General features: G+C 39.6%; 1 pseudogene; it reads right to left on the reverse strand.

Annotated features, from left to right (window-relative positions):
- Window positions 1-118: 118 nt before the first annotated feature.
- LOC100052739 (THO complex subunit 7 homolog pseudogene) lies at window positions 119-20,631 on the reverse strand (annotated as a pseudogene).
- Between the last annotated feature and the right edge of the window lie 1,360 nt (window positions 20,632-21,991).

Below are 21,991 nucleotides of genomic sequence, written 5' to 3' on the forward strand. Positions count from 1 at the left end.
CATATTAATATTTGGAAGAGAAGGATTTTACTGCAGAAACACTGTCTCAGGAGCCAAGCAAATTCTAAATGCAGTGAGACCATTGAGCCATCTTTATAAACTCAAGAACAGGAGCACGTTAGCTTGTTCGTGGCCTGGAACCAGTTTGCATGCTTGTTTCTCAAGCTTCTGAGAGCTTGCCATCATTTTCCTGAAGTTCATGGACGGTGAAAAGAAGAACATGATATTGTTTTCATCTCAGTTCCGGCTCATCTTTAGTATTTTCTTTAGTATGTTTGAAAAAGGCTCTAAGTCTTTTCCCAGAGCCTGTTGTTCTTTTCTGCTTCATGCCTGTTTGGATGATGCTGGAATACTTTCAGAAAAGCATTGGGTTCCTGACTATTTTTTCCATGCTCATTTTGCTTGAGAGAATCTGCATTTTGCCTTCAGCATTTTCCTTTCATGTTCTGCAGCTATGCTACATTCTATATCTTAGCACACTTTTTCATAATTCTTCAGTTCTCTGGGATTTGGATCATGTACCAGTGAGGTTTTGCCGATTGAAAAGCCGCATTGTGACATTGTGCTCAGCGTACATTGGCACCAGCCATATCCCTCCTCCTGGGATCCAGAGTTGCACCATTTAATGAAATTCTTCACTAGCTGATTAATTCTCTGACCGTCCCCACCAATTAAGAGGTGCTTTCTATGACTCACAGTCAGTCATAGGCCCCTGGCCTGCATGGTGGTAGTGATGATGGTTCCTAATAGTATCTTTTATTTTATTAAAAGTATTTTAAATAATATTTTATAACATTTTTATTGAAGCATAAGTCACAAACCATGAAATTCACCCCGTAGCATGTACAACTGTTTTTTAGTGTATTCACATAGTTGTGCAGCCATCACCACTATCTAATTACAGGACATTTTCATCACCCTAAAAATTACAGAACATTTTCATCACCCTGTTAGTCATTGAGGCTTTCTTTTTTGTCCATCCACAAGATGTCCCAGGTGCACCTTGTACATTTCAGGCCCAAGACTTTGAATCAGCCATGCCATTCCTTTGGTGAGCCCTAGACGTGGAGATGGTATTTAGAAACCACAATTTGGGAACTGGTGGTGTCATTCTACTGGGTTGTCATTATATCTAGATATTTTAGTGGACAGAACTAGGATATATTAATTTTTAAGAAGAAAAAATTATATTATGAAATTATTTTCAATTCAACCTTAACTCACAGAATTTTTATTTGGCTGCAATTTTATACTGCATTTCTTTCTCTCAGATTGAAAACCCAACAATATTAACATATTCTTTTGCTTTCTTCTATGATATATAAAATTTTAAAAATAATATTACTAATATCATTATTGGCCATAAAACTACTTAATAAGATTTCTTCTAAGCCCTGTTTGTCTCTAGAATTTATTGTAATAGGTATATATAGTCAAAATGCTGCTTTCTAAAGTTGTTTGACATAATGATGGTTGTACCATTAACCACTAATGATGGTTGTATGGTTATATCACTAACTTGGTAAGCAGTTAAGTTGATTCATTTCATCTTCTTTTCTATTTTTAGGGATCATTTTTGTGTTTTTGACAGTTGTATTTTTTTAATATGTGAAATATTTACATAATTTCAAAGTGAAAGTTATTTAACCAGGTTTATTCAGAAACAATCTGAATAAACTTCTGTTCCTACCCCATTCTATGCCCTCCCATCTTAGGTAACTTTTTAATTTTTGGTTTACTTTCCAGTGTTTTCTTTTGTGAATATAAGAGTATGTGTTCATATTTATTCCATCTCTTACAAAATGCAATCATAGTATTCATCGTATTTGGCACCTTGCTTTTTTCACTTGACAGTAAATTCCTGCAGATCACTCTATTTCAGTGTGTAGAGCTCTTTCTCACTGTTTTTATGTCTGTATAGTATTTCATTGTGTGGATGTATCCTAGTTTATTCGACCAGTTTCGTGTGTGTGTGTATATATGTATTATAACTTTGTGCATACATCTTTCTGTATTTTTTCCAGTGTACCTTCAAGATAGATTCCTAGGACTGCTGGAGCAAAGGGTCAATGCTTCTACAGTTTAAAATTATATATTGCTAAGTCTTCTACTATAGGCATGATCCATTTTGCTCTCCCATGAGCTGCCTGTGAGAATGTCTGCTTCCTCACAGCCTTGTCAAAAGAACACATTGTAAAGCTTTTGAATTTTTCTTCAGTATGATAGGTGAGAAATGGTATCTCACTGTCATTTTTATGAGTCTGATGTGCTGCTGACTGCACCAAGAAGGCAGCTTCTCGGTGGCATTTTTTTTTCTTTTTATTAAGATTATGATAGTTTATCGGTGTCATTTTTAACTTATATTTCTTTTATTAGTGAGACTGAACATTTTTCCAAATATTTAGGCTATTTTTCATTTCTTCAATGATATGTCAGTTATCTGCTGCTGTGTAGCAAATGACCCCAAAACTAAGTGACCTAAAGCAACATACATTTATGATCTCACAGCTTCTGTAGATAAGTAGTTTGGGCACACCATGGCTGGATCCTCTGCTTCATGGTCTCTCACAAAGCTGCAATCAAAATGCGAACCAGGGGGCCAGCCCTCCGGACTGGTGGTTGGGTTCAGTGCACTCTGCTTTGGCAGCTGGGTTTGGTTCCTGGGTGCAGACCTACACCGCTTGGTGGCAGCCATGCTGTGGTGGCGACCCACATGCAAAAGAGAGCAAGATTGGCATAGACGTTAGTTCAGGGCAAATCTTCCTCAGCCAAAAAAAAACCAAAAAAAAAAGCCAACCAGGCCTGTGGTCTCATCAGAAGGCTCAGTGGGGAAGGATCCATTTCCAGTGCTCACTTCCATTGTTGTTGGTAGGATTCACTAGTTCCTCACAAGCTATTAGACAGTCTTCAGTTCCTGGCCAGATGGGCCCCTCCATAGAGCTTCTCAGAACATTGCAGCTGGCTTCAGCAGAGCAAGTATGTGAGAGAGCAAGAGTGAGTGCCAGCAAGGGAGAGAATGCCCACAAAATGGAAGTCATGGGTTTTTTAATAACCTAATCATAAAAGTCACATCCCATCACTTTTGACATTTTCTACTCATTACAAGCAAGTCACGAGGTCCTCAAGGGGCGGAGATGAAGGGAATGAAGATGAGGAAGATAGGGATCATTGGGGGCCATGTCACAAGATTCCTACACAAACTGACTCATATGTATAGCCCATTCTTCTCTTAAGTTGGTGGTAGTCTTGATTTTTAGGAGCTCTTAATATGGTAAGGATATTTTTCCCTTTGCCTTTTGTGCTTTCCCTTACAAATGCCTTTCTTAATTTGTCGCCTTTGTTTGAACTTTTCTTATGGCATTTTTTTGGTTATACAAATGTTTTCTGTAAAGTCTATATATTGTCAAATTTATCAGTCTTTCTTTTGTTGCTTCTAGTATTTGAGTCATAATATAGGCTTATTTTTCTCACTGCCGTGTTATAAAGGCATTGGTTTATATTTTCCCAGTACTTGAATGGTTTAATTTTTACTGCATTCATTTGGAATTTATCCTGATGTACAGTGTGAGACATAGGGCTAAATTTATCCTTTCCAAATGACTCTCCTTTTGTACCAATACCACTTAATTAAAAAAAAAAACTTTTTTCCTCCATTGGTTTGAGATGCTATCTTTTTTTCATATACTAAATTTCCATAGATAATGGGTCCATTTGTGGATATTCTATTTGACTCCTTTAGTGTATTCATGTAATAATATGCCAACACTATACTGTTTTAAATTTTAGAGTCTCATTTTAAAATAATATGGACTTTCTTAGTTGTTTCTGCTTATTTTTCAATATGGATTTTATGGTTAACTTGTCTTACTCCAGACTGGGAAAAAAAAATCTGTTAGTATTTTTATTAGGATCATGCTAAATTTATCAGTTAACTTAGGGCTAATTTACATATTTGTAATGTTGAGTCTCCTTATGCAAGAACATGGTATGTCTTTCCCCTTTTGTTCAAGTCTACTTTTGTGTTTTGAGGAATGCTCAAGGTAGTTTCTTTGCATTGGGTTGTTTCCAGAATGGGGCAATGATGAGAAAAGATACTGTACATATTTGCATTGAATTTATGTGTGCATGCAAGTTTTCATTTCTCTTGGGTAGATATCTTGGAGTAGGATTGCTGGGGCGAATGGTAAGTCTAACTCATTCTTAGGATTTCAACCCATATTTACTTTCTTCATTTAGCATTTATAGTTGTGTGGGAGTGGTAAATGTTTCTTCTCTTGGTGACTATTAATGCAACAGTTAAGATAATTTTTTGAAAATTTGCATTAGGAGCATAGGCCTTATTGATATAAATCTAGGTAGCTGCTCCCAGAATGCCTCCCAACAGGTATGCCCTTTGTGGACTGTGGAATGTGTTTTTCTCCCAAACTTCATGGGTGGTCCAACTAGCTCCCAGGGTAACTTCTAAGCCCCCCAACACCCTTATTTGATTATACTCCCAAATCATGCAAGGTCAACTCAGGAGAGAGACGACAAATTCAGCTCATCCACTCACTGATTATTTCTTTCACCAAACATTAATTGGATGTCTTTCACATGAGAGGTGCCACCAAAACATTCAACCAAGAGCTTTGGAGATAAAACATATACAAGACACACACCCTCTACTAGTGCTGCTTGACTGCTCACAGCTCTTCAGATGTTTAAAAGGCATCAATTAAAACTAAAGGAATGATCAACAACAACAAAACCAAACAACCCAATTAAAAAATGGGCAGAGGATCTGAACAGACATTTTACCAAAGAAGATATACAGACGGCCAACAGGCATATGAAAAGGTGTTCAACATCACTAATCATTGGGGAAATGCAAATCAAAACTACAATGAGATATCACCTCACACCCATCAGAAGGGCTATAATTAACGACAAGAAATAACAAATGTTGGAGAGGATGTGGAGAAAAGGGTACCCTCATAACACTGCTGGTAGGAAAGTAAACTGGTGCAGCCACTATGGAAAAGAGTATGGTGATTTCTCAAAAAATTAAGAATAGAACTACCATATGATCCAGCTATTCCTCTTCTGGGTATTTATCCAAAGAACATGAAAACACAAATGTGTAAAGATATTTGCACCCCTATGTTCATTGCAGCGTTATTCACAATGGCTAAGACTTGGAAACCCAGAGTACCCATCAATGGATAAATGGATAAAGAAGATGTGGTGCATATATATATATATATATATATATATATATATATATATATATATACAGTGGAATACTACTCAGCTACAAAAAGGAAGAAATCTTTCCATTTGCAACAAAATGGATGGACCTTGAGGGTATTATGCTAAGCGAAATAAGCCAGATGGAGAAAGACAAATACTATATGACTTCACTGATAAGTAGAAGATAAAAACAACAGCAGGTGAGTGATGTCAGCATCATGGTGGAGTGAGCTCTTCTCTTAGTCTCTTTCCCCTAAGATACAATGAAAATGACATTCATAAACCAACAGAGGACATTCACACAACACAGTAGACATCTGAGGGATCCATACAGCCATATGCCTAAAGGTGGGGGTACTGGATCCCCCAGGGAGGCAGTGGAAGGAGTTAAAGAGATCTCCTCTCCCTCCAGAGCAGCAGCGATCTAGGGCATGGAACCTTGTGTGGCACCTGGCATGCAACACTGAGAGGAGAAGGGGAAAAAGGCAGCCCTCCATGGGAATGCTTCTACTCTCAAAGTTGCCTCCCAGCCTGTGGGAACGCTGCACACCAAGGCAGCTAAGCAATCGTAGGGGCATCCACACCAAGCTCAGCAGCTCAGGCAGGCAGACAGTGAGTGCAGAGAGGGGTCCATGAGACTGCACATGTGAAAGAAAGCACCCCTTCCCCCTCCCCCCAGTGCACCAGCTTGGCTGATTGGCCAGAACAGGGGTTCTTCACCAGAACACCTGTGCATACATGTGTAAAACAGCAGTGGCCAGCAGGCAAATGCAGACAGGCTCTGTTAGCACAGCTTCCAACGGACAGGCACAACTGCCAGGGGTTGCAGAGAGCTCAGAAGACACAGCTTGTGCCCCCCCACCCCCACCCCAGTGGTAGCAGGTGGAATCTGTGACCGGATACTACCACTATGTGACAGCAATAGTCCACCCCATAAAATAGCATGAAGAGGTACATTAACACCCCAGACCAGAAGGAAAATGACAAGTACACAGAAATCAATCCTGAAGTCACAGAAATTTACAATCTAAATGACAGAGAATTCAAAATAGTTATCATAAAGAAAATGAGTTACAAGAAAACTCAGAAAGACAGTTTAATTATCTCAGGAATAAAATTAATGAACAGAGGGAATTCTTCACAAAAGAAATTGAAACTACAAAAAAAAATCAGAAATGTTGGAGATGAAAAACTATAATGAATTAGATAAAGAAAAATCTGGAGTCCTTAGAAAAAAGGTGCTATTATGGAGGATAGAATCAGTAATTTAGAGGACAGAAACATAGAAATGTTGCAGATGGAGGAGGAGAGAGAACTAAGAAGAGAAATGAAGAAATTCTCTGAGAAATATCCATATCAATTAGGAAATGCAACATTAGGATTATAGGTATTCCAGAGGGAGAAGAGAAGGATTTCTTTATATATCAAAGAAATAATAGCTGAGAATTTCCCAAACCTGGAGAAGGAGCTGGAATTACATGTAAATGAAGCTACTAGAACTTCTAATTACATCAATGTAATAAGACCTTTTCAAAGGCATATATTAGTAAAACTGGGAAAAGTAAATGACAAAGAAAAAATATTAAGGGCAGCAAGGCAGAAGAAAATAATCTACAAAGGAACCCCTATCAGGCTTTCAGTGGATTTCTCAGCAGAAACCTTACAGGATAGGAGAGAGTGGAATGATATATTCAAAATTCTGAAAGACAAAAACTTTCAGCCAAATATATTCTATCCAGCAAAATTATCCTTCAGATATGATGGAGAAATAAAAACTTTCCCAGATAAACAAAAGCTGAGAGAGTTCATCGCCACAAGACCCCCCACACACACACATAAGAAATGCTCAAGAAGGCCCTCATACCTGAAAAAAAAAGAAAGTGTTTACAAAGCCTTGAGCAAGAAGATAAATAGACAGACAAAATCAGAAAATTGCAGCTCTCTATCAGAAGAGGTTAGCAAACAAATATAACATTAAAGATAAAGATAAGGAAAGCATCAAGAATAACTATAATCACTTCATTTTAATCACAAACTCACAACACAAAATGGAATAAATTGTGACAAAAATAACTTAGACAAGGAAGAGGAAAGGGATGGAACTTGCTTAGACTAAGGAAATAGGCTATCAGAGAATGGAATATCTCATCTATGAGATATTTTATACAAACCTCACAGTAACCACTAAACAAAAAAACAGAACAGAACAGAGAAATGATAAATAAAGAGAAAACTGAGAAAACCATCATAGAAAAACACCAAAATGAACTGACAGTCAGAAATACACAGGACAAGAAACAAGGGAAATACAGAACAACCAGACAAAGAGATAAAGTGGCAGTGTTAAGCCCTCATATATCAATAATCACTCTATAATCAATAATAAAACAATAATCAAATGCAAATGGATTGAATTCTCCAATCAAAAGACACAGAGTAGCTGGATGGATTAAAAAACAAGACCCAACAATATGCCGCCCTCCAGGAAATACATCTCAGTTCTAAAGACAAACACAGTTCTCAGAGTGAAGGGATGGAAGACGACAGTCCAAGCTAATGGCAAACAAAGGAAAGCAGATGTTGCCATACTTAGATCAGACAAAGTAGACCTCAAGATAAAAAAGGCAATTAGAGAGAAAGAGGGGCAGAATATAATGATACAAGGCACACTCCACCAAGAGGACATAGCACTTATAAATATATATGAACCTAACACAGGAACACCAAAGTACATAAAGCAACTATTAACAGACCTAAAAGGAGAAATTAACAGCAACACAATAGTAGTAGGGGATCTCAATACTCCACTTACATCAATGGATAGATCATCCAGACAGAAAGTCAACAAGGAAATAGTGGAATTTAATGAAAAACTAGACCAGATGTACTTAATATACACTTAATATGTACTTAAGATATAGAGAGAACACTCCATCCAAAAACAGCAGAATATAGGGCCAGCCCAGTGGCGCAGTGGTTAAGTTTGCATGTTCTGCTTTGGCAGACTGGGGTTCACCGGTTCAGATCTCGGGTGCGGACATGGCACTGCTTGGCATGCCATGCTGTGGTAGGCGTCCCACGTATAAAGTAGACGAAGATGGGCATGGATGCTAGCTCAGGGCCAGTCTTGCTCAGCAAAAAGAGGAGGACTGGCAGCAGTTCGCTCAGGGCTAATCTTCCTCAAAAAAAAAAAAAAACAAAAACAGCAGACTACTTCTCAAGTGTACATGGAATATTCTCAAAGATAGACCATATGTTGGGAAACAAGGCAAGCCTCAATAAATTTAAGAAGATTGAAATCATGTCAAACATCTTTTCTGAACACAGTGCTATGAAACTATAAATCAACTATAAGAAAAAAGCTGGGAAAGCGACAAATAGGTGGAGACTAAACAACGTGCTACTGAACAACCAGTGGATCATTGAAGAAATTAAAGGAGAAATAAAAAAATATCTGGAGACAAATGAAAATGAAAATATACCATATCAACTCATATGGTTTCGCAGCAAAAGCGGTCCAAAGAGTGAAATTCATAGCAATACAGGGCCACCTTAACAAACAAGAAAAATCTCAAATAAGTAATCTTAAACTACACCTAACAGAACTAGAAAAAGAAGAACAAACAAAGCCCCAAGTCAGCAAAAGGAGGGAAATAATAAAAATTAGAGCAGAAATAAATGAAATTGAAACAAACAAAGACACAGAAGAAAGGATCAATGAAACTAAGAGCTTATTCTTTGAGAAGATTAAAAAAGTGACAAACCCTTAGCCAGACTTAATAAGAAAAAAAGAGAGAAGTCTCAAATAAAATTAGAAATGAAAGAGGAGAAATTACAGCAGATACCACAGAAATACAAAGGGTTCTAAGAGAATACTAGGAAAAACTATATGCCCACAGATTGGACAATCTACAAGAAATGGATAAATTCTTAGACTCATACAACCTCCCAAAACTGAATCAAGAAGAAATAGAGAATCTGAATAGACCAATCACAAGTAGGGAGCATGAAACAGTAATAAAAAACCTCCCCCCCAAAAAAGTCCAGGACCAGATGGCTTCTGTGCAGAATTTTACCAAACATTCAAAGAAGATTTAATACCTAGCCTTCTAAAACTATTCCAAAAAATTGAAGAAGACAGAATACTTCCTAACTCATTCTATGAGGCCAACATCACCCTGATCCCAAAACCAGACAAGGACAACACAAAGAAGGAGAATTACAGGGTAATATAACTCATGAACATAGATGCAAAATTCCTCAACAAAATATTGGCAAACTGAATCCAGGAATACACTAAAAGGATCGTATACCATGATCAGGTGGGATTTATACCAGGGACACAGGGATGGTTCAACATCTGCAAATAAAACAATGTGATATACCACATTAACAAAATGCGGAATAAAAACCACATGATGCTCTCAATAGATGCAGAGAAAGCGTCTGACAAGATCCAACATCCGTTTATGATAAAAATGCTCAATAAAATGGATATAGAAAGAAAGTACTTCAACATATTCTTTTTTAAGATTGGCCCTGAGCTAACATTGGTTGCCAATCTTTTTTCTTCTTCTTCTTCTTCCCAAAGCGCCCCAGTTCATAGTTGTATGTTCTACTTGTAGGTCCTTCTAGTTCTGCCATGTGAGACACCACCTCAGCATGGTCTGATGAGCAGTGCTAGGTCCACACCCAGATCTGAACCAGTGAAACCCTGGGCCTCCGAAGCGGAGCACGTGAACGAAACCACTCGGCCATGGGTCCGGGCCCTACTTCAACGTATTAAAGCCATACGTGACAAACCAACAGCCAACATCATACTCAACAGGGGAAAACTGAAAGTCATCCCTCTGAGAACAAGAACAAGACAAGGGTGCCCACTCTCACTCCTATTCAATATAGCACTGGAGGTTTTGGCCAGAGCAATTAGACAAGAAAAGGAAATGAAAGGTATCCAAATTAGCAAGGAAGAAGTGAAACTCTTACTGTTTGCAGATGACATGATGTTATATATAGAAAACCCTAAAGACTCCATCAGCAAACTACTAGAAATAATCAACAACTACAACAATGTTGCCTGCTGCATGGCTGCAATGTTGCAGCAATGATTTTGAATACAAAATCAACTTACAAAAATCAGTTGCACTTCTATGCTGTAATAATGAACTAGCAGAAAGAGAACTCAAGAATACAATCCTATTTACAATCTCAACAAAAAGAATAAAATATCTAGGAATTAATTTAACCAAGGAGGTGAAAGACCTATACAATGAAAACTATAAGACATTATTAAAAGAAATTGATGATGGCATAAAGAAATGGAATGATATTCCATGCACATGGATTGGAAGAATTAACATAGTTAAAATGTCCATACTACCTAAATAAATCTACAGATTCAATGCAATCTCAATCAGAATCCTGATAACATTCTTCACGGAAATAGAACAAAGAATCCTAAAATTCATATGGCTCAACCAAAGACCCCGAATTGCTAAAGCAATCCTTGCAAAAAAGAACAAAGTTGGAGGCATTACAATCCCTGACTTCAAAATGTACTACAAAGCTATAGTAATCGAAACAGCTTGGTACTGGCACAAAAACAGACACACAGATCAATGGAACAGAATTGAAAGTCCAGGAAGAAAACCGCATATCTTCAGACAGCTAATCTCTGACAAAGGAGCCAAGAACATACAATGGAGAAAGGAAAGTCTCTTCAATAAATGCTGTTGGGAAAACTGGACAGCAACATGCAAAAGAATGAAAGTAGATCATTATTGTTCACCATACACAAAAATTAACTCAAAATCATAAGGTAAGGTAACTCGAAGGTAAGATGTGAAACCATAAAACTTCTAGAAGAAAAGACAGGCAGTACACTCTTTGACATCAGTCTTAGAAGGATCTTTTTGAATATTATGTCTACTTGGACAAGGGAAACAAAAGAAAAAATGAACAAATGGGACTTCATCAGACTAAAGAGCTTCTTCAAGGCAAAGGAAACCGGGAACAAAACAAAAAGACAACCCACCAACTGGGAGAAAACATTTTCAAATCATATATACAACAAAGTGTTAATCTCCAAAATATATAAAGAACTCACACAACTGAACAACAAAAAATAAACAACCCGATCAAGAATTGGGCAGAGGATATGAACAGACATTTTTCCAAAGAAGATATACTGATGGCCAATAAGCACATGAAAAGATATTCAACATTGCTAATCATTAGGGAAATGCAAATCAAAACTACAATGAGATATCGCCTTACACCTGTTAGAATGGCTTTAATTACCAAGACAACAAATAAAATATGTTGGAGAGGATGTGGAGGAAAGGGAACCCTCCTACGCTGCTGGTGGGAATGCAAACTGGTGCAGCCACTGTGGAAAACAGTATGAAGATTTCTCAAAAAAATAAAAATAGAAATACCATATGACCCAGCTATCCCACTACTGGATATCTATCCAAAGAACTTGAAATCCACGATTCAAAGAGACTCATACACCCCCATGTTCATTGCAGCATTATTCACAATAGCCAAGACATGGAAGCAACCCAAGTGCCCATCAACTGATGAATGGATAAAGAAGATATGGTGTATATATATATATATATATATATATACACACAATGGAATACTACTCAGCCATAAAAAAGACATTATCATCCTATTTGCAACAATGTGGATGGACCTTAAGGGTATTATGCTAAGTGAAATAAGTCAGACAGAGAAAGACAAACACTGTGTGATTTCAGTCATATGTGGAAGATAAACTAACACATGAACAAAGAGAACAGATTAGTGGTTACCAGAGGGGAAGGGGGTTGGAGAGTGGGCATAAGGGATAAAGGGAAACATGTATATGGTGACTGACAAATAATGTACAACTGAAATTTCACAATGTTATAAACTATTATGACCCCCAAAAATAATAAAAACAGCAGCAACAACAAACACATAGATACGGAGATTAGATTGGTGGTTACCAGAGGGGACTGCGGGAGGAAAGGAGGAGAAAGGGGAGATAGGGCACATGTGTATGGTGACAGATGGTAATTAGTCTTCGGGTGGTGAACATGATGTAGTCTACACAGAAATTGAAATATAATGATGTACACCTGAAATTTATATAACATTATAAACCAATGTTACTTCAATTAAAAAAAACTAAATGAATGACTGAAAAAATAAGGCCTTAATAGGTTAAAAATTAGACATACTTCAATCTCAGAGCCACCCACTCAGGGTCATATTGAGTTCACAGGACAGAACCAGAGGGCTAATATGGAATGTCCTTTCAAAGAATATTTATTTAAGTCTTTGAAAGCATAGTGTTTGAAAATGTCTCCCCACTGTGACATAGGGCTATCAGCTATTTAAATATGTGTTCCAAAAACATTGCCTATGGACCCACGTGGGCACGATGCTCTGCTCGGATGTTAAACAGACTCTTTACCTTTGGGCTTTATATTCTGATTTGTGGGCAACAGATACTTCTTTTCTGATGGAGATTTTTGTAGCATTTTAATAGCATTCTTTAGTAAATCTCCTTTCCTTGCTGACCATTACAGTCACGCATCATTTAACGACCAGGACACGTTCTGAGAAATGTGTTGTTAGGTGATTTTGTTGTTGTGCGAACATCATAGTGTACTTACACAATCCTAGATAGTATAGCCTACTACACATCTATGCTAAATGCTACTAATATTATGGGACCACCGCCATATATGCGGTCCATCGTGGACTGAAATGTCGTTATGTGGCACATGACCATAATTGCATAATATCCTTAGCTCTCAAGCCTTGGGAACTGGGAAGAAATCACAGCCTTTTGCATTTAGTTAAAGGTTCAATGCTTCCTTCCCATGTCTTTGAAAGGCGTTGGATGGCCCGTCTGAGTCCCGTTCAGACCTTCAGGGCTGGCCTTGGACAGATTCCCATGTGTTCTCCATGCAACTACAAGAATGGCTTGTAAGATGATTCCTAGGTAAACATCACATTTCCCCCAATGAAATCTTTCCCTGTAGTTGGTCTAAGTAAGGCCAACCTTACATACCAGAGCTTTGAAAGAGGATTTGTGTAATTTGATTGGATTGCAACCAAGGGTTACTTGGAAAGTGGACGCTTTTAGAAGACATGCTTGTGAGGAAGGCTTCCTTGAGCCGGTGCTCTCACAGAGGTGAGATGGGGACAATGCAGGGGGCTGCACGTCTGCCACCTGGTGGTCACAGGGGGAAGCGACTGAATTGGCTTGGGCTGTGGAAAGTGGTCCCTTGACCCTCTTCTGCCTTGAATCTCAACAGAGAGCAAGCTAATGGGTTGTAAAGACTTTAGGTGTAAAAGGCAAGGGGACCACCATGGCAGAGTCTGTTTTGGGGGGGCAGTATAAAAGCAGAAAAGGGAAAAAGGAGTTTCAAGGCCTTCTGAAGGACCTTTTGGAAAGATTCTTTAAGGGACTCACTATATTTTTTACAGGAATAAGCAAAGAGAATGAGTTCTGTAAGGGCTGATGGCATTTCTCTCATTCTTTCTCCCCCATAGAGCTCCGCCCAAGGTAACCAGGAACCAGAGGGATGCCATATGGCATTTAGGCAGGAGGCAAGAATCCAAAAGTACCAGGACATTTCTTGTTGAGACCAGGAAGGAAGGAGTCACTGGTGACAGCACTCCCAGAGCAAGGGAGGGCGGCACAGGTCAGTGCTGGCAATTCATTCATCCTCCCCAGCCTGCTCCTCAGTCCCAGCCCGGACTCTGAGGAAACAGCAGGAAGTGACAGTGTCATAATGCCCAGTGAGTTGAGCATTTCATGGGTCATGAACCTTTCACCTTTCTCTTCCTGACAGGCCTAGGGAAAGTGCTAGGTTGGCTTGAGCACCAGGAAGCACGGTGCTCCCGTGGCAGAGAGACAGGTGGCTCCCAACTGCCACATGAGGGACTGAAACTCTAAGTATTAAATTAAACCTGTATAAATGTACAACCTTAAGCCTAATCAGGTGACAACCATATTTAAGGAAGAATGCAGAGGAGGAAGAATGGAATTAACCTTTGCAACCAAAACAAAACAGAACAATGCCATATATGAGGGCCTTATGTCAATATCTATCCACGGGTCCTTGTTCAAGCAAACTTAAGGAAGGCGCATTCCAGTTGGCCTGACCCTGACTCCCATCGTGGGACATCTTTCAATCCACTGTGGGAATTCTTACAGTTTTCCTACTTAAGACTCTCATGAATTACAGTGACTATTCGGCCTAGGACCTCAAAAAAGAAATTTTTATTCTAGAAGGATTTCTCAACTCTTCAAGAGGTATTTGACTACTCTGATCCTTCATGTTGTCTCTTGTCACATGCCCCGCTTCTCAAAATTCACCCACCAGCCCTGGTAGTCATGGCAACTATTGACCTTAAACAAATAGACAGCCAGTTATCTCTCTAGCGAAAATTGGTTTATTCGGGATCAACAAAGAATTGCAATTCAGGATCTGCAACCATGGCAAGTCACATGCTAGTTGCGAGCAACAAGGGGAGGAAAAACTCTTTTATAGAGGGGAAGATGAAGTTGGAAGGGCTATTGTAAACAGAGTCCATTGGAGGAACTGAAGTTGGGCATGTCGTGGCTTCTCACTGGCTGAGTTGTGACAGTCTCTCATTGGCTGAGCGTCTTGCCAGTCAAGAAGAGGACGTCTTTCTTCCTTCTGTTGGGCTCTGCCATGGTGGTAGGGCATGAGCGCTCCCCATTCCCTCCTCCCAACTAAATTTTGAATGAGGTTTCTGTTTATTAATTTTCACAAAACATAAGAATGTTTGGATTTACTTATTTCCCTTACAACCTGGCAGTTACTACTATTTGTACTTCTGAGAAGTCCTCCTTCTGCCTTTTTTTATTTGTTGAAGGAAACCACTATGGTTGGGTTTTTTTTTTTTTGGCCGTCGTTAAGGAGAGCCTTGAGACTTCTTGGGGGTATGAAAATAAAGAAAGGAAAACCTCATTTAAAGTGGAGTCAGGGGGGCCAGCCCGGTGGCACAGTGGATAAGTGTGCACTTTCTGCTTCTTGGCAGCACGGGGTTCTCCGGTTTGGGTCCTGGGTCCGGACATGGCACCGCTTGGCAAAAGCCGTGCTGTGGTAGGCGTCCCATGTATAAAGTAGAGGAAGATGGGCACGGATGTTAACTCTGGGCCAGCCTTCCTCAGCAAAAAGAGGAGGATTGGCAGATGTTAGCTCAGGGCTAATCTTCCTCGGAAAAAAATAAAATAAAATAAAATAAATAAATAAAGTGGAGTCAGGAAGCCCTGAAGGGAGAGCTCTCACACGCATATGCCTGGTTGCAGCTGCATAACCAGCAGGAAGAAAGAAGATAAGAATTATTTTAACAAGGTCTGTTTGTATAGAATTCTTTTTTTGGTTTAACTTTCATTGAGGCCACATTGGTTTATAACACTGTGTCAATTTCTGGTGTACGTTATTCTATTTCAGCTTCTGTGTAGACTGCACCATACTCGCCACAAATAGTCTCACTTTGTGTGTATAGAATTCTTTATTTAAAATTCTCTGGGTCTCAACTTCTTATCTGTGATGATAAGAATGTTACTTTTCCTCAGGTACAAGAGAGGACGTTTTTTCACATGGGAATTTCATCTGCTTTTACGAAAAGGAAGGAAGAGCACTGTGCTCCAGCAAGCACGCAGTAACCGGCACTTGCAGCCAATGAGAAAGCACCGCAACCTCAAAGGCTTGTTCTTCTCCAGTGAACTCTGATTCAAAACAGCCCTCCCCAATTTACTCCTCAAATCTGCTAAAAGCTGACCTTCCATTGTCCCTTCAGACTTGCCATGGTTCACCATGGCCCGCTTGTCCAGAATTGTAATTCATCTGCTATTCCCGAATAAATTCATTTTTTTAGCTTGCCTCGGTTTACCTCTTTATTTAGGTTAACAGGGGTCATGTTTAATCGTCTCATCGTCTCTGGAAGATGTTAGATGTCACTGGATGGTCGTACAAAAGAGGTAAGCCCAGGCTGTCTTTATTTTGATATGAACGACAATCATCGCATTTCAGCAATCTCGACTAACCTCTGTGCTGTTGGCTTTTTTAACTGAGGCCATCTGAGTATCACCTGAATGTGAATTATAACTCAGAGCACTGAGTACTGTCATCTCCACCGTCATGTCTCTCTCTAGAAACAGTGACATGTCTGAGCGTGAGTGTGGGAAAATAATATGGCTAACTAGTGACATAGAAATGGAAGTGATGGTGTCACCAAACCACAGGGTGTCATTCCTTCAATAAATCGAACACATCTTTGTTCTTTATAAAGTATCTGCTTTTCTGCGATACCTTTTAATTGTAGTAAAATATACATAACCTGGAATTTTCCATTTTAGCCATTGTTAAGCATACAGTTCAGCAGCATTAAGGACATTCACGGTGTTGTGCAAACATCACGGCTATCCATCTCAAGAACTTTTTCACCTTCCTCGACTAAAACTCTGTCCCCAGTGAACACTAACTCTCCCTCCCCCAGGCCCTGGCATCAGCTGTTCTACTTTCTGTCCCTATGAGTTTGACTCCTCTAGGGACCTCATCTAAGTAGAACCACACAGTATTTATCCTTTTGTGACTGGCCTATTTCTCTTAGCGTAATGTCTTGAAGCTTCATCCACATCGTAGCGTGTGTTAGACTTTCCTTCCTTTACGAGGCTGAATAATATTCCATTGCATGGCTAGACCACATTTTGTCTATCTATTCATCCATCTATGGACATTTGCGTTGTTACCACCTTTTAGCTCTTGTGAATAATGCTGGTATAAATATGAGTGTGGGGATATCTATTCAAATCCCTGCTTCCTCTTCTTTCGGGTATATATAAGTGGAATTGCTACACCATATGATAAATCTATGTTTAATTTTTTGAGGAATTGCAGTACCATTTTCCACAGCAGCCACACCATTTTACATTCCCACCAGCAATGCACAATGATTCCAACTTCTCCACATCCTTAACCATGGTTGTAATTTTTTTTGATAAAAGTATCAGCTTTTAAAAGGCCTTTAAGGGCCAGCCCGGCAGCACAGCGGTTAAGTGCGCACGTTCCGCTTCGGCAGTCCGGGGTTCACCGGTTCGGATCCTGGTGTGGACATGGCGCCACTTGGCAAACCATGCTGTGGCAGGCGTCCCACATATAAAGTAGAGGAAGATAGGCGCAGATGTTAGCTCATGGCCAGTCTTCCTCAGCAAAAAGAGGAGGATTGGTGGCAGATGTTAGCTCAGGGCTAATCTTCCTTTAAAAAAAGAAAAAAAAAAGGCCTTTAGTCACACTGGGATAAGGGAGACTCAGAGGCGAGTATTTCTATTTTCCCATATGCTGCTGTCCTTCAAGATTCACTTTCATTTTTTATAGGACATAGAGAAGGCCTCTGATGGCCATTATTATAGTTGACATGGAACTTGTCTATTTTTTGATACTCTGTGGATGTGAATGAATGTCATCCAATATCGGGAGAGCCAGGAAGCACTGTATCCACAGCAAGAGCTCTGCAGCCTGGCTTCGCCATTTATATCTATGTGACCTTGAGTAAGTTACTTAGCCTCTCTGTGCTCAGTTCCCTCATCTATAAAATGAGGATCGGAACTGTACATCTATCATTTGGCTGTCATTATACGTGTGTGAGAAATATTTGGTGAGAAGCAGGGATGTGTGGGCCGTGCCCAGAGCCCCAAACTCTACCTAACTATATCTCTTATATTCTAGGTGGCTCATCTCTCTGTGGGTCTTTTAACGTTGACTGGACCTTTTCCCCTTCCTGATCAACATTTCCTACTGCTGCAAAGAATATTTGCCATTCTCCAATCTTCTGAACCCTTGAGTCCTTCTACATGGTCCATAGGTAAAATTTTAAAATTAGGTATATGGAGTCTTCCAAATGTGGTCTTCAGAAAAACACATCCTCACCCCACTGGTTTCAGACACAGGCACACCAAAACTTCCCCAGACTGGCACATTTTCCTGCAACGGTAACATTCTCCTTCGTGATTCCCTCACGCCATCAAACTCACTGGTCCTGTGGTCCATTCCCTCAGACCTCCATTGGCAAGGAAGTCTTATTCCTGGAGAGAGAGTTAATCACATTGGCAGTCAACCCCGAACCCAGCTTGCTAATGGAACTTCCCGAGGAGGAGAACCGCTGCCTTCACGCAATTAGAAAGCACACTCTCCAGAAGACTGTGGGACAGTGGGCACAGAGTTGGGAATATCAGGCTTCTCAGCAAGGAGCTATAGTTTGGAGGCCCCTAAACTCTTCTGCATGGGCAGTTGCTTATATTATCCACATGCCAGTCCACTCCGAGCAGACCCTGCCTCATTCCCTTCTGCTATTCAACAGCGGGAGAAGCTCTAGGAATACCATTTTCTGATAATCCCTGCCACTTGCTGCCAAGGATTCGAACTGAAAAAGACATCCAAATAAATTGGTCCACAGTCTAGATTTTGCCTCATAGAAGATATTTGCTTCATGCAAAATATATCAGGATATTTTTACATTGCACCCAAAAGAAGCCAACATCTAAAGGTGGAATTTTGAGCAAGTGATAGGTAAAAAATAGCACCCCTGAACTCGTTCTTTTTAAAAATTCTTTTCTTTTCTTTTCTTTTGGCAAAGAAGACTGGCCCTGAGCTAACATCTGTTGCCAATCTTCCTCTTTTTGCTTGAGGAAGATTGTCCCTGAGCTAACATCTGTCCCGATCTTCCTCTGTTTTGTATGTGGGACGCTGCCACAGCATGGCTTGATGAGCGGTGTGTAGGTCCATGCCCAGGATCCGAACCCGCAAACCCGGGCCACTAAAGCAGAGTGCACAAACTTAACCACTACACCACTGGGTCAGCCCCCCTAAAAAAAGTAAATAGGCATGATTTGTTGTGTGTAATATATTCTAGATTGTCAAGGTCATGTTCATTCTGTTTTTAATTATAAAAGTATGTGTGTTTTTCATTAAAAACTATACAAATTATAGGAAAATACATAAATAAGAATGAAAGACTCTATTACTGTCAGTTGCTCTCCCTAGAATTACTCTTTTGTGACATCCTTCTAAACTTTTTAAGAATGTATGTCTTTTTCTATCTATTTGTATCTATTTGTATATATATATCTATTTGTGTATATATACATTATCTATTTGTATATATATAAAGAAAATTCTATCTGTTTTTCTTTTGACACAAATGGTCATACTATATGTATTGTTATTCATTTTGAGTTTTTTGGGTAAAATACATAAACTTCTTCAGACAGTGCATATGGATTGCCATTCTTGGTAATGACTGTATAACAGTCTGCTATAATCCTGGATGTACCATAATTGATTTAAGCATTCCTCTATTAATAGACATTTAGGTTATTTCCAATTTTTCTCTATGACAAATGGTGCTGTAACTAACATTTCTCTATTTTTGCAAACGCTTATAAATACCTTAGTATTAATTCCTAGAATTGGAATTGTTAGATGAGAAGTATGAACATTTCAACTTTTGAAAGATATTGTCAAATTGTGCACCAAAATGCCTTGCAAATTAATGTTCCCACCATGGTTATGGATTTCTAGGCTTCTTTTATTCTTACACAAAATATTTAGTACACTAACTGAAGGTCAATATTATATAGAACACTTAAATATAACTTTTAGACAAGAAGGACGAGATGTAAATACTTAGCACTTTCAAAACTGTGGCTCATTCGTTCTGTTTATTCTTTCTCTTTGGCGTTCCTGGCTTGACTTCGTGACACCTCTGCCTCATCTTCAGTCAACCTGAATTGAAGAAATTGTTCTTCAAACTGACGGGCCTCTTTTGTAGTTATTTGACCTGGGCTCTTGGCATAATTCTAACCAGCAGCAGATCCTGGCGCGTGTGGGAATTTGACAGCAACATTGTTCCCGTTGTGTTCATTGGACTTTGGGACGTTTTCTTTTCTCAATCGTTTAACATCTCTGGCTCAATGGTTGAGGTGCCAATGTATTGCAAGATGAATGGGAGCTGGCACATTGCAGATGAAATCTGGTATGGGCAGGACCTGATACTGTTGGCGAATTTTATGACATCAATAGCTCTGATTTTTAGCTCACTCGCACTTTTTATCGGCTGGATCCATGCCCCATACCCAGACTTCCTGCAGTCTTCTTACAATGCCTCTGCCTTCTTCCTTTTTCTCAGCTCTAGTTGTACCACGATTACAGTGAGCTGGAATTTCGCCATGGATTTTTATGGCAAAACCACCTTTACCTTTCCACCTAGCTTTCCTATTAAGAAAGAAATGCTAAGAAAGAAACGCTTCACCTACATGTTCCCACTAGGGATCACAACTGCCATCCTCTCGCTAATAAGCGCCACCATGTTCTTCTGTGAAATGTGTTCACTAAAACACTGGAATCAAGTGAAACCCATGGCTGCGGGCAAATGTTCAAAAGAAAAGGTTTGAAGGAAGGGTACTGTCTGGAATGGCTGGCAAAGTTTTCTTGAAGAAATTTCCTACATACACGTCATATTGTCAAATTCATCTACTCATTTAAAATAAAATATATATATTTTTAGAGTGTATCTGAAGCTTATATTCTCCTCTCCTGCTCTATTCTGCAAACTTCTTTTCTTTGAAGCTTTTCACTTCCTCAAATCTGTTGACAAATATATTCTGTACACATGCTGTCAAAAATCAAAGGCAGGAAGGAGCTGGCCTGGTGGAGTAGTGGTTAAGTTCATGTGCTCCACTTCAGCGGTCTGAGGTTCACAGGCCCAGATCCCAGGCGTAAACCTAGCACCACTCGTCAAGCCATGCTGTGGTGGCATCCCACATAAAATAGAGGAAGATTGGCACAGATGTTAGCTCAGGGCCAATCTTCCTCACACACACACAGAAAACAACAAAGGCAGGAAGAAATATTGATATAATGCAAGCACATGGGTACAGCATCAATGAACACAATCAACTCTAAGCTGAATGAGAAGTTATAAATAAGGTCACATATGCACACAAGAAAACAATCATGGTTAGACCTTAGAGATCTTTAAGACATTATAATCAGTTAGGTTATAGCAGGGTTTCTTAACCTCAGGACTCTTGACATTTTGGGCTGGTTCTTTGGGGGTAGGGGCTGTGCTGTGTGTTGTAGGAGGTTTAGCAGCATCCGTGGCCTCTACCCCCTAGATGCCAGTAGCACTCCTCTTTCCCCTGAGCTTAGACCAAAAGTTGTCTCCAGACATTTCCCAATGCCTTTTGGGGGCAAAATTGCTCTCCATTGAGAACCACTGGGTTAAAGGTAGCCAAGGAACCTGGCTAATGGACACCATGGCATGTTGAGAGGGTTGCGAGGAAAACTATTTGTCAAATAAAACTGCTCAGGCTCAATATACCATAGCATCCATTTGCCTAGGTCTTCGGATACCTTTAACTCAAGGGTCTCCCGGGGGCGATTGTACTTCCCTCTCTCAGGGGACATTTGGCAATATCAATGAAAAATGTCATTTTTGAAGAATAAAACTCTATATTAGGGTTAGGTAGCCGGATAGATATAGCTGACAAGAGAACTGGGGAACTTGGAGGATAAAACTGGAGAAATTGCCTGAAACATAGCATGAAAGATAAAGAAGGGAAAACGTGATAGAGCGTGAAGGATGCATGGAAGCCAGAGTGAGAAGGCCCAGCGCGTGCTCAAGGCACTTCAGTGCAATACAAATAGATTGTGAAAAAGACAACATT

This window comes from Equus caballus, chromosome X (assembly GCF_041296265.1).
Source record: "Equus caballus isolate H_3958 breed thoroughbred chromosome X, TB-T2T, whole genome shotgun sequence".
Taxonomy (NCBI): Eukaryota; Metazoa; Chordata; class Mammalia; order Perissodactyla; family Equidae; genus Equus; species Equus caballus.